The 15,443-nt window shown below is 30.2% G+C and overlaps 1 protein-coding gene across 1 annotated transcript in view; it reads right to left on the bottom strand.

The window, feature by feature from the left end:
- Positions 1–6,715: 6,715 nt before the first annotated feature.
- The window catches only part of Tj (Maf family bZIP transcription factor traffic jam), a 167,660-nt gene continuing 158,932 nt past the window's right edge, over positions 6,716–15,443 (bottom strand). The window contains exon 9 of the mRNA XM_077420765.1: positions 6,716–6,752. The gene's annotated coding sequence lies outside the window, so the exon portion shown is untranslated. The remainder of the gene's footprint in view (positions 6,753–15,443) is intronic.

Genomic DNA, 15,443 nt, shown 5'->3' with positions numbered 1-15,443 from the left:
ACCGGCATGACCTAGGGACAACATTTAAGAACAATATCGTGCAATTAGATCTAAGATTGAAAGCCTAGAAAAAAAGATTAGTTTAAATAAACTTTTATATGTGCAAAAGCACATTCAGGTTGATATTGCGTGTAGCGAGAGATGGCGCAGCAATCGAAACAAGGACAGATGCCTCTCGTTAGACAAGAACAATATAGATATATGACATAGAAAACAGGATTATAAATGTTGACATTACCAACGTCGAGGAAGTTCAGCCTTCACTTTAGGATCCCCTTAATAGTACAAATACAGTATCTGGATATATATTACTTTTAAAGCCGATTGTTCTTCAGAAAATACGTCATTAAAATTAAAATCGCAAGATGTAAAATATTTGGAATGGAAAAGTAACGTAGATATTACACAGAACGGTACATCCACGAAAATATCATCCTTCTTTAAATTCTGTCGGTATTGTAGAACTCAGAAAAAATAAATGCTAAATTACTCGTATCTTAATTCTCTTAGCTATTAACAAACTTTTTTCAAAGTTAATTGTAAAACATGATGTATATTAAAAGAATAAGTAAAGTATAAAAATTAACAAATTAATCTTTTTTAAATAATTATAAAAATACAAAATTTTTTTATAAAATTATGAAAATACTAATTAATTATACATAACCTATAGAGGAAGGACCCCTATTATGAGATATGATTCTAATATGAGATGGCGGGTTTTTTACATGGTGGGATCAAAAGATGGAGCCTATATAAGGCCTATAGCTTAAAATATCTCATATTAGGATCCTGTCTCATAATAGGGGTTTTTCCTCTAATAAAAATATTTACAGTAAGACCTTTTTTTAAGTAATAGAGAAAATTCTTCCACACACACACACACACACACACAAGAATATTTTTAATTACTATTTATTCTAAATTCTAGTTATCATTGTTTTATTAAACAAATAATAAAACTGAAATTAGATAGATAAGAATACAATGACGCGAAATACTCTTACTTTTTGCCTGTTTTATTCACATCATACAAAGAAGAGATAAAACAAAATCTTCAAACATTAATTAAAAGAAAATTCTGCATTTATTAAAGGGAACCAGCATTTTGACGTTTAGTTTTTATATTTGATGCATGATAGGAAAGTTTTAAAAGTTATTCTTGCGTGCGTACACGCATGCATAAAAATTGCACTTTGTATACAAGGCGTATAATATATGTATACAAGGCCCGAAAAGATTAATCACAATTTAGTGTTTGTAAAAATAAATATCATCATCTAAATTAATGTAGGTGTGCATAGGTATCTATGTTCGTTGGATGAATTGTTTAAGGACCATGAAGAATACATACTCCACTGGCATGCATCTTAATCGAACGTTCTCACTTGATGTCACATCCGTATAGATGAGACCCCTTCGATTGCGAATACCTCGACGATAAAACCTCCTTTGCGTGGATTAGTTCGCTCAATCAGGAAATATACTAAGAGGGACGGGACCCCCATAAAATCTCCCAGCGCGTGCAAACCCCTATATATGCCCGCTATATACACCCTCCTTTATATGTGCTTCCCTTTCTTCATTCATCGAACTGCACATACGTCGACAGATAACATTTGACGATTTTCTCTCTCTCTCTCTCTCTCTCTCTCTCTCTCTCTCTCTTGCGCGCGCGCGCACACATATGGATAAAAGATGTAAAAACTGAATTGTTAATCTTGCAACCCTATACTCTTTGTTGGCACCCACTAACGGTATATATGCGTCTTTTGTGTCCGCAGCACATTAAACATTCTAAAACTTTACCAAAATTTCTTTACAAAAAATTCGTAGGTGTTCTTTCAGATTTTAACTATTAAGTTTAAACAAACGGTAGGTAAACAAACCTTTGAAAAATACCACATAGTCAAAATGCCAAGGACGCAAACGACTCACGTACAATTGCAGTTAATTTCTCATATATTTAATATTCTTTTATAATAATATTAATAATAAACTCTCAACATATAGGATCTTTTAAACTTCATGTCACATAAGACATAAAACCGTAATTAGCAAAATATTCAAACTAAAGTAAAATTAGTAAAATATTAAACTATAATTAGTAAAATATTAGCAATAAAGTACACAGATTAAGTATCATAATTAAAATTATATTTTTATGTATTTTAATGTTTTATTATTAAATGTACAATTATGTAATCCATACAATTATAAAAATTTCAGTATTCATGCATGTGGTATAATTTTTTGCAATATTTTGTAATTCTTTCTGTCATATTTTCAAAAATTCTATTGCAATTTAAAATAGAATTAATATAATAATCAATTAATGAAATTGTAAGAAGTTATCAATATATATAGATAGTACAGATAAATAAGCTATTCAATAACTATACATGCACAAGATTTTTAGGATCGTATAATGTGAGGACAACATTCTGTTTCCGCGATTAGTTTATAAGAGATTTGTCTGCGACGATGTTTACGATAAGCAGAAATCCGAGAAGGATTTTCGAGATATGTCGCTTCGGTATCGAGACGTTATCTAGCGGTTAGTCCTCTTGAGTGTGCTAGATCCACCGAGTTTTTTTAGAGTTGCCGTATATATTTAGTATCGTACGAATGTCTTGCCAAGAACTGAGAATTCGGAACATGGCCTGGGCGGATCCCCGGTGTCGATCTTTTAATCGTAAACTTGCAGCTGGATACTAGGCAGCGAGATCTATTTTATTGTTACTGTGATAATGCGGCATCAAATTTTTGCAGTGACAATAGAAGACAGCGAGAAAATTCCAAAGCATATTTATTATTTTACATAATATTTTCGGAGACTTTTTATTTTTCTTATATATTTAATTTAGACGTAACAGTGATAATTATATAGTTTTTTTTTTAACACATCGTAAATTGTATTAAGCTAATTATAAAAAATTAAACATTTTTAATTCTTTGTTTTCTTTTACGTTTAATTGGCAGATATTTAAAATAAACACTTTCAAACTTCTATTTTTTTAATGCAAAAGAGTTTTTAAACATGAAATTGATGGTTATTTTAAACATCTTTTAAACTGAACTTATTGAACATAAAATCTATATAATTTTTTTTTAATACAAACTGATTGTTTTTATTTAATTAAAAGGATGTTTGATTTTAATTTTTTTTCATGCAATTACATCCAAAACTACTAATTATTAAAATATATATGTCCTATATGTGTATATATATGTATATACATATATATATATATATATATATATATATATATACCAAATATATATATACACACAGGGTGTCCCATTTTAATCAATCACCCCTAAAAACTTTATTTGTGATTCTAGAAAGAAATGCTTCAGACGAAAGTTGTTTGATTTGAAAGGAGACATATGATTCCATTCCAATGTGAGTTGTCATACATGTCGTTATTTTCAGAAAAGAGACTAATTTCTTAAATAAAACTTGATTTTATATATATATATATATAATAATAATAATAAAAATTGTAGATATCTTTGTCGAGACGTTTTCAAAACACTATAATAAAACTCTCTTATTAAGAAATTCCTGAGATATTTAAAATTTTATTATAATATTTTTAACATAAAATATGAATTATCTCGTAAAGTATTCACTTTTCGATGACACACACAGTTCATATTTTATATTAAAAATATTATAATAAAATTTTAAATATCTCAGGAAATTCTTAACGAAAGAGAGCTTTATTATAGTGTTTTGAAAACATCTAGATGAAATCTACAACTTTTATTTCAAAGAAAAAATCATGTTCCATTTAAGAAATTAGTCTCCTTTAAAATTTCTTGAAAATGACATGTAGGTATGACGTCTTATATTGGAACCATGTGTCCTCCTTCAAACCAAAACTGTTGTTTTAGGCATTTCTTTACGTATATATTACAGATTAAGGCATTCTAAAACTGACATAGCATAATTATATTCTAGATAGAGTTAATTATTAATTATAACTTTATTTACATTTCTTTATTTTGTTTTTTATTTTCTGATTCAACAGGAATACATTTATTTATTTTCTCTACTTATTTATTTATTTTTATATGTGCTTTTTAATAGTTTTTCAGAAAAAATTAATCTAACTATAAGAGTACAGTAAAATTTAAATTTGGTAGAAAAAGTGTTTATCTTTAAACGCACATAAAAAATATTTTATTATAAGTCTAAATAAATTCAGGTACTATCTACGTGGCTCAAATATCTTATTAGGATTAAATGTCATAAAAGATTCAATGGTCGCAGAATGTGATTAATATGACGTTTAAATACAAAATAATGGTAGTAGATTAATTTGATCGATAAATAAAAAAGATTTTAATGTTTAGAATAAAGTTGCAGTACGTGAGAAACCGAGTTATACTTTATGTGATTCAAGTAAATTACCAATTTGTAATAATATAAAGGATTATCTTATAAATATACCTCAATGACACAAATATAAGTATTTATAAATGTACTTGTTTAGATATATATAAAAAGAAAATTATCTTATATACGTATGTATTATATCACATCGTTGATTTGTCACAAAATGTAAGCTCTTCATCTGATGTAAGATGTAAAAAGCGTTGGTCATCCGTGTACGCATCATTGTATGTACATGAGGATAATTCGCGATGTAAAATGGGGCAAGGGATTGCGGTAAACGTATGGTCAGCCCCGACCCAGCATAAGATCGGATAATGTGTGGACACTTCGTGTTCTCTGTCCGCACGGCGGCAGCGAACTGGCCGTCACGAACGCGCGCGACCAAAGAATGAATATTCAACAGTAAACACCAGTAATGCTTGTGAAGGGTTCGCAAAAAGGGTTCGGTGCTGCTGAGCACTCGTTGGTCGACCCGACGCAGCGGCGAACCGGCGAAGTACCGTGACTTGTGCGGACCTCGCGCGCACCAGCTGAGAGGGATGTTGTTTACGATATTACATCTATAATACCAGTCAAGTGGCCAACGTCCGGCCAACATCGCCGTAATCTCCTCTGCGCCAGGACCGCGGCTCTTGCCCAGATACAGCACGTCGCACTAAAATTATAATAATATTCAGCGCGCAGTTATGTGCACCACCGCGTTAACGCCTTTCCTCAAGTACTCTATAGATGAAATTCATGAAATGTCATCACGTGCACATCGAAGCTTTTTGGGAGTCGTCAGAGATTACGTACGCCATATTATGCGAAGTAAAATTTATTCAATTTGAAAGAATAAAGTAACTTATCTCTGGGTTAAAAAATTTTCTTATAAACACTCGTTAAAAATATCTTATTTGGTTGCGTAGATATAATGTTTAATCCTATAATAATTGTATTTTTATATTATTATTATTATGCACCCTTTGTATATATATTTCTAAATTTCCTAAAATAATCTAAAAATGTTGTATAATATGTATATGCATATCTTACATTTTATTGGACTTATATTTTTAAAATCCAAGTTTTGACTCTGGAATTGATTTATTTATTTTATTTAATACTGTCTGAAGGTTTTTTTTCAAGTACCTACCTCAAATGTAGATATAACAAAAACATTGTATTTCATAAAAATATGCGCGTGCGCGAGTTTCAATTTTAAAATCCTAATTTGATGTAATAGTTTTATTAAAGAAATTAATATAAATAATAAATATTTAAAGGCATTTCATTTAAATATGAAAAAAAAAATATATATATATATGAGGTTTGACTCTAGATTCTATAGTAACTTTATAGCTCTTTTTTAAGTCAACATAGAAAAAAGGGATAGAAGAAAATATTTTACTGTTTAGTATGATCTACTAGTCTGTGACTAAAATTACTCTATATATTTCAAATTTTTACAAGCCTTTTTATTTCAGATTTATTTATTTAAGTGCAATAAAATAAAAAATATTTTTATTTTTATTCTTTTTTATAGAATAAATATATTTTGTATTGTAAATTTATTTTCAAGATTTGCATATGCATAAGCATAATGTGATAAGTTGGGTCTCAGAAATGCATTAAAAACATATAGGGGAGACCGGGGCAAACTCAACACGATTTTTTACAAGCAATTTTCAACAATTAATTATAATTTTCAAACAAATTCAATGGTACACATTTAAAAAGTGTTCCTTTAGGTACAAAATTGCTTAAGGAAGTTTTGCTATATGTCGCTTAGTTTTGCCCTCAGGAAAGGAAAAGTGACGTGAAGACAAATTTTCAAATTGGAAAATGCCGGGGTAAACTCGACACTTGGCCTGATCGACACAATTTGATTTGAAACTTATTTTTTATTGTTTGAAACTGAAAATACATTGTTTATCGTGTATTTTGGAACAAAAGTTCGGAATCCTCTTCTAAAAAGAACATCAATACTCGAATCTATCGAAGTATTGTTGTCGCTTTTCCGCGATGCCGATTGGTTCTCTCTCTGCGCTTACTTCATGAGCAACTATCATGGCATATTTTGACAGTTGTGTGGCTTATAGTATATAATAATAACAGTGAAATATTAAAGTTAAATAGCGCGCGCGTAGCGCGTGTCTGTGATATCTAGTTAAGGGAGTATTCTATTGTAAAATGCGCTTTTTTCGGGATTTTTTTACAAGAAACCAGTGAAAATTGTTAATATCAACTTTTTATGTATATATTTTATTATTTTTAAATAACATAAAAAATATTTTTTGAAGCTGAATTAATAAATATATAATATAAATATAAAAACGGTGCCCATGATTGCGCCCATTCTGGTTGTCTGAAACAAAAAATTTAAAACGATTCTTAATTAGTATAAGTTTGGCTATAACAGGAACTAGAATTAAGTAAAAAAAATTTTTTTACGATTTTGGCAACCTTCGAAAGATTAAGAAAAGCGCATTTTACAGTAGAATACCCCTTTAAGTAAAACACTTATTGGAAATAATGAGAACAAAACTTGTTGAACTCTCAATTCTTTTCATCTAAACTCATGTCTGAAAAACAATTTATGCAAGTAAATTCGCGATCGGACGCGCACACACATTTGTTATGACTACATAACAAGCATCGTTTGTTATTGGGAGCCTATTATCGGAAAACTATCATCGGATTCGTATAGAGGATCAAATTTCCCATCAAAATCACTTACATATAAGTTCGCAACAGTAAAGCTCGATGAAAAAGTAAAAATTTTCAAGAGATCAGAAAAATTACTTTTCACCATCAAAAACACTTATATCGCGTTAAAAATTACACCATAACTTTGAATGTCACCAAATTTCGTTCATAATACTGGCACATAAAGACGCATTTACAGTAGGAAAAGCAAGTTTCTACGATAGATTTAAATTGGCAAAAAGCCTAGTGTTAAGTTTGCCCCGGTGTCGAGTTCGCCCCGGTCTCCCCTAATCATGATACATATGATACATGAATAAATTTCTAAACAATTAATATATAACGAATAAAAAAATGTTATTTTTAAATGAAGGATTCTTCTTTATTTAAATTTGAATATTTATTTACACATACATATATATTTTCTAAAACTGTATTCAAGATAAATTTTATTTAGATATTTTACAATAACAATACATACTGATTTATAATATGAAAAGAATTTTAGGTAATATTTTTACTTTTTAACTGATTTTCCTAACGTTTTTACAAACAGTTATTTAATAAATAATAGTCAGTGTAAAATGATCCTCTATTATTATAATCTCTATTATTGTCGTTTTTTTTTCTCAGAATCATAATAGATTTTATTAAAAATTTACTGAAAATATCGATAAATGCTGGACATAGCTATAATACATATAGAGTCAGCTTTAAAAAATTATTTTTTTAGTATTACAAACAAAGTTTTATGTTGGTTGTTATTTTATTTAAGCTATTATATAACTATATTATATACATATATATATATATATATATATATATATATTTAGTGACTGACATTACTTACATATTCGTTATGTGTAATTAATACAATGATATTACCAATGTCGACTATCTGCTGCAGAAGTTGGTAGCCGAAGGACAAACATCGCTATGGAGGGGGGCCGGTGTTTTGATTCTGGCTGTTATAGGGAAGACATATATCACTGATTCACCCCCATTGCTTATAGAAGGCAATAGTTAGGGTAGTAGGATGTTGGGAGGGCCGAATAGACGTGCAGAATTTATTACCCCGCTCGATATATATGATTATTTAAATCTTTTTCAGACCTCTTGTCGCATCATTCAACATTATCGCTATTGAGCATTTAAAATTTTATTACTGAAGCAGTTTTTCTTTCTCTAGTTGATCATTTTCTATTTGTATTTTATGTATTCTATACATCTATCGTATGTCCAAAATTCTTTAAATTATCTAGATTAGACTAATAGCCCTCTGTTAGTCAAAACTTTAAAATGTCCAGAACTTTTATTTTATTGTGAAAATATTTATGCTTAATGAGTCGAATTGTTTAATTAAAACAAATATATCAAACATTTAGTATTAGCGATTTCATACAAGTCATGCTCAAAATCTTGACATTATGACAATTAAAAAATGAATTTTTATTATAATATTATGAAATCTTTCAATTACTATCATACATAATATTATACCTACAAATTTCTATTTTTTAAAAGGTAAAGGATATTATTTCATATATATATATTTATATATACATTTATAATAAAAATACATCTTGTTATCCGCTTTTTGCATTCAATAATTGTTAAAAATTAAAATTATGTAGCATAATTATAGGTCAATTATGTCACAGATCGCAATTACACATTGTTTCGTGTATACAATTTTCATGCATTATGCAAACAAAAGAAGTGGCTTGCTTTCTCTTTCTCCCTCTTTCTCCCTCCTCTCCCTCTGCCCCTCACTTCTTCTCTCTCTCTCCTCCTCCCTCCTCTCCTTTCTTTTTCTTTTCTCCCCCACTCCTCTTTCCGCGCACGCATAAACACACACGCGCGCACATACATCTTTTTGATATAAAATTATATATATTATTTATTTTATGAGACATACAAATTTTATAAACTAGACAGTTATTATCTCTAGTTTATATTATAGAATAGATTATAGTGATTATAGATATTATTTTATAATAAACAAAACAAGAAACTTTCTTGTGACCACATTCGGTCGATGGAGTCATTCAAGTTCACGGATTGAAACGAGAGATTGGATTCTGTTCGTGACAAAAATATTCGAAGCACAAGGGCACATTTCACGCCTAATTTCTCATGAATTCCATGCTGAATATTCTTCAATCTCATGCGGGCTACGTGTCATTTATCTCACAGGCGTTGGGAATTCTCATCACTTGCAGGTGGTTCTCATTTCAATGTCAATTTATCGATATTAACAAACTTTTTTGTTACATTGCAACTTTATAGAAAAAATTGCCACAGAAGTTTTTAGAAAACAAATTTTCTAATGAATACATACAGTTTATCACACAACTTTTACTGTAATAATAGATTTTTTAATAAATATGAGTTGAATAATTGAAGATTTTTTATTAATATTTAATATTTATTGCTTCCTCTCTCTCTCTCTCTCTCTCTCTCTCTCTCTCTCTCTCTCTCTCTCTCTCTCTCTCTCTTTCTCTCTCTCTCTTTCTCTCTCTCTCTCTCTCTCTCTCTCTCTCTCTCTCTCTCTCTCTCTCTCTCTCTCTCTCTCTCTCTCTCTCTCTCTCTCTCTCTCTCTCTCTCTCTCTCTCTCTCTCTCTCTCTCTCTCTCTCTCTCTCTCTCTCTCTCTCTCTCTCTCTCTCTCTCTCTCATAGAGGAAGCTTTGTAATGGTGAAAAAATTTTTTTTCAAGATTTAGATGGAAATAGGTTTAGAATGTTCTAAAATGTCGAAAAATCATATTAGTAAAAAATGTCCGGAAGTATGTATGTATGTGTGTGTGTACGGATTTTTGTACACGCATCTACTTCTACAATTTTTTAGATACCAGTTTGAATTTTTGCACACAAATAGAGTATCATAGAAAGTATGTCCTCCTCAAATTTTATTGAAATCGGTCTACCGGTATAGATTTTATGCAAATTTTTCTTTTTTTGAAAAATGTGTTTTACGCTGCCGCTTTCTCAATATTTAAGATAGCGATTTATTTTTAATTTTATTATATTTTCCAGTTTTTTTTACCCCTATATATTTCATATATAATTCATTAAAATTTGATTGATCAGATCTCGTATTACACACATTTGAAATTTTGAAGAATTCGTACATACATAGAAGCTTTATAAAACTTGATCTGATCAACCAAATTTTAACCAATTATATATATGAAATAGGGGTAGAAAAGACTGGAAAATATAATAAAATTAAAAATTAAAAAGTGTGAAATCAGAACCTTTGCTAACAAAGCTTCCTTTATGAGGAAGCCAAAACAAATAAATACCGATAATTATACCTCGAATAAAATAAAAACTTGCACACTTAGGAACTACGAGGAAACAATGTGCAAGTTTCTACTTGTTTTATATTCTGTAGCATCTTATACTTTTTATTTACATAATATAAAAAATGTCTACCCTGATAATCGGATTGCATAATATTGTTAAATCATAAATAATATGAAGAATATGTATATATGTTATAGTCAAAGCCCGAAACGCGTGCATTCCTAGGATTGACTAGTCAATCCTGGGGAACGACTAAGCGTCTTGGTCAAAGCCCAAAATAAGTTTTGCGTTTCGGCTTTTGACTAGTCAATCCTAGGAATAACTAATACAGCTGGTCAAAGTTAGAAACTAAGAAAAATTACTTCGGACTTTGAGTAGTCAATCCTAGGTGTGGCTTAATTCGGACTGTGTGACTGTTAACAAATAAAATCAAGATTTTTTTACTAAATTAAGTTTTTATTGTTAACATAATGTAACTTTTTATTTATTTTTTTACTCTTGTACATAATTTTTTTCTCCTTAAGTTTAAAAATGTAGCTTTGGTAAAATATTGGTTTAAAGCGCTTTAAACAGTGAAATACTTTTAAAGCGAGTTACACGACAGTTTCCCGAAAAAGTAGAGGGGATAACGTTGGTACTAAAAAAATCCCTAGGCAACACAATTTAATTTTTGTAGATTAGTAGCACTGCGTAAGTAGAAATCTGTTAAATTAAAGGAAGCCTTTTTCAAAATATACGCGCACGAATACAAAATAGTCAAACCTTTTTGGCACATGCGTGATAATGAAAAGACAGTATTTGTTATTTGTTTTAAAACTTCTATGTAATCTTCGGTATTTCTATTTTCTATTATATATTATTTTAGCCGTTGCTCGTTATTCGTTAAAAAGTTATTAACAAAAAAAAATTCGGAAAATATAGCAGCTATTTTGAGTATTGAAAGGCATAAATAACTAATATATATATGTCGAAATAATTCACGCATACACTTTCCACGCGAAACGAGGTGCCACTCGTACATGCATGGGTTCATGACGCGCTTTACAAACTCGTTTAAGTACATGCGTGGAATTTATCCTCTGACTATCCTGACTATATTAAATTGTAGATGTTATATATGCATACACACACACACACACACACACACACACACACACACACACACACACACACACACACACACACACACACACACACACACACACACACACACACACACACACACACACACACACACACACACACACACACACAGAAGGGGTGCAAGAGGGGCTTTGGCCCCTCCTCCCCCGCACTCACCCTGCTGGTAGGCAGCGTGGAACTCGCTTTACAACTTGAAATACATGCTAAATTGTAAAGCGAAATTATGGCTGCGGTCCACTTAACGCTACATATTCTTTGGAGCGTTCTTCTTCTCCTTCTTTCTTCATTGAAAGAAAAGAGAAGAGGAATGCTTCGAAGTTTTTGTAGCGTCAAGTGGACCGCAGCCTACAAAGCACATGCATGGAGGGGTGCAAGGGGGCTTACATGCGCGTGAGCGCACGTGAGCAGGAGGGTTTTTCTCCCCTGCACTCCCCCGCCCCATGCATGTACTTTATAATTTCGCTTTACAACTTAGCATGTACTTTAAGTTGTAAAGCGAGTTCCACGCTGCCTACCGGCGTGATGGGTGCAAGGAAGGGGAAGCCAAAAGCCCCTCTCGCACCCCCCCGTGTGTGTGTGTGTGTGTATGCATATAACATCTACAATTTAATATAGTCAGGATAGTCAGAGGATAAATTCCACGCATGTACTTAAACAAACTCGTAAAGCGCGTCATGAACCCATGTGGCACCTCGTTTCACGTGGAAAGTGTATGCGTGAACTATTTTGACATATATATTAGTCATTTATGTCTTCTAATACTCAATTTAGCTACTATATTTTCTAAACTTTTTTTCGTTAATAATTTTTTAACAAACAATGACCCCCGACTAAATAAAACGCTACATTATGTTAACAATAAAAACTTAATTTAATAAAAAAAATCTTGATTTTATTTGTTAATAGTCACACAGTCCGAATTAAACCACACCTAGGATTGACTGTTCAAAGTCCGAAGTGATTTTTCTTAGTTTCTAACTTTGACCAGCCGTATTAGTTATTCCTAGGCTTGACTAGTCAAAAGCCGAAACGCAAAACTTATTTCGGGCTTTGACCAAGACGCTTGGTCGTTCCCCAGGATTGACTAGTCAATCCTAGGAATGCCCGCGTTTCGGGCTTTGACTATAACATATACATTACATAGATAACAATTCCGTATTATTATATTTTTGCAGCCATCTTCAACGGAATCACTTATACTTAACTTTCTTAAATATTGATAATCTAGTTACATTTAGATTAAGTGTTGCCCAAAATTTGTAATTTTGGGCTTAGGTAAATTAGCTTGATATATGTATATCGGCTTTCACGCCTATTGGCTTCCTTTTTCTTAAGATGAAGACAGAAAAAGAAAGGCAATAAGCGTGAACGTTGACACATGTCAAGTCAATGCTCAGAATTATATACCTTGGACACCAGACATTACTGATTTAAATACCTACATAACAATTAAGTTAGACTTTATCTTCTATACGACTTTTTAACAATAACATTACACGTGTAAATATTTATTTATTTGAGATACATCAAAAAATAAACATTAATTTATTATAAGTAAAGTTGAAATTTAAATGTATTAAATTTATTAAATATATCCACGTTGTTTTTATCAAATGTAAACCTACAATATGGATATATGTATAAATTTGAAATTAATTTTTATTTTTAATATGTAAGTATTTTTCTCTAAAGATATGGCATTAATTTTATTTATTTAGTTAATTTATTTCATATACGAATAATATTATTACGCTATACTAAGATTAAGTTTTGACCGTAAAATGACGTTTTTCCCCTAATCCTAATTGACTGATTTATTTTACTTATTATTTTTTTCGTTTAATGTAAAATTTATTACTTATTTACATTTACGTTAACTATAATAAACTGTATGAGAAATTGTATTAATTTTAGACTAGCTAATTTAAACAAGATTTAAAATTAAAATTTAAGATTTCTGTACGTATTTTATTGGTAAAAGTTTAATAGAATAGAAATTCTCTAAAAATAACTTTATACAACCTTATTACATACGTTCGGCAGCCTATTATTAAATAACGACAAGAGCAAAATAGCAAATATCAATACAAAAATAGAAACAAAAGTTGCAAATCCGACTATTCCCTCTCTAAAAATGGCATTTTAACTGAGTGAATTTCATTTGTATCGAAGAATTGAGGCCTCTTTTCCGCGATGCTGATTGGTTGTCTCAAATTTTGCATTGCGGCGTGTTTTACTTGTGTCGCTTCTGTGTCTGTCAATTTCGAAAAACTTTTTACTAAATGGCGCGCGCGTAGCGCGCGCTTGTAGTGTTTTAGTATAATAAAATGTATAAGAGTACGATTTTACGCACGCAAAGATTTATTGTTTTTTTACTATTTAATTATAATTATTTAATTTGCGGATTTTGTCAATTACTTACTTTATAAATGTATAGTTAAACACTATAACATTTATATCTACCAAATTGATATATTAATTTATATTATTATAGGTTTTATCATTATGTATAGTTTACTATTCAAAATCAATAGAAAGTTGCACGAAAATAATATAAAGAAAGTATTTCTGAAACAGCGGGTAAATAAGTAATGAAAACTTGATCCTACGATTGTGGCTTTGTAAAATTTCATATCAATTCATTCTGATAAAGAACTTAAAAAATATTAAATGTATTAAATTTAATTATTTAAACAAGTTTCTATTTTTTAAATAGATATTGTTTGTTTTTCATTTTCTAGTACATATGTGCTCTATATGTGAGTTGCAAACGTCATTAACGAATGTAACGTGTAATTGCACATTCTGGTCTGCTATCATTCCAAATATTCTATTTGATTATTAAAAATATGCGTGAAAAGATAATTGGGTCTGATAATTTAAATAACATAAATCCATTAATTGTTTACTCTTATATATAAATAAACTTTAATAGATTTTTAATTAAAAAACTAAATTTGTCAAATTTAGTATTATTGATGTTTAATGTTAAGAATTGAAAAGTAGTAGTAATATATTGCTTTAACATTTCTGCTAAAAAAGTATAATAAAAATTAATCAGGGAGTTTATCATTAAAATCATCATTAAGATCACGTATTGTGGTATATATCTATATATATAAAGGAAGATGTCCTGACTGACTGACTGACTGACTGACTCATCAACGCCCAGCCCAAACCCCTGAATCGAATTTTTACCAAAAGTATATGAAATAGGGGTAGAATTTTCCGAGAAGTGCCACTATGTGTATAGTTTTTTGTTACTGATTTTCTGGAAACCGGTTTTTCTAATTTCTCTAATTTTTTGGGAAATAATTCACCGAATTTCAAAGAATTGTAGAGCAAAGAGGGGTAGAATTTTCCGGGGAGTGCTATGAAGTGTATAATTTTTTGTTACCGATCTTTTTGGAAACCGGTACGGAAATTTTTTCAATTTTTCGGGAATTTATTGACCGAATCTCAAAGAATTGTATATGAAGTAGGGGTAGAATTTCCCGGGGAGTGCTATAAAGTGTACTATTTTTTATTACCGATCTTTTTGGAAACCGATTCCGAATGACCGAATCTCAAAAAATTGTACATAAAGTAGGGGTTGAATTTTCCGGGAAATGCTATAAAGTATATAATTTTTTGTTACCGATTTTTTGGAAACCGGTATCAGAAGTTTGACGAATTTTTCGGAAAATAATTAATTGAATTTTAAAGAATTGTATATAAAACAGGGGTAAAATTTCCCGGGGAATGTTATAAACTGTATAGTTTTTCGTTACCGATTTTTTTAAGAACCGGTATTTTTTTTAAAATTGGTTACGAAATATTTCCAATTTTTTAGGAAATAATTGAGTGAATCTCAAAGAATTTTATACGACGGAATTGAACTTCAGTAGATAAGAAAGTAGTAT

This window comes from Temnothorax americanus, unplaced genomic scaffold (assembly GCF_048541705.1).
Source record: "Temnothorax americanus isolate GAGA-0224 unplaced genomic scaffold, ASM4854170v1 Scaffold60, whole genome shotgun sequence".
NCBI classification, from domain to species: domain Eukaryota; kingdom Metazoa; phylum Arthropoda; class Insecta; order Hymenoptera; family Formicidae; genus Temnothorax; species Temnothorax americanus.
The sequence above is the reverse complement of the archived record's forward strand: the minus strand, read 5'-3'. Positions and strand labels throughout refer to the sequence as shown.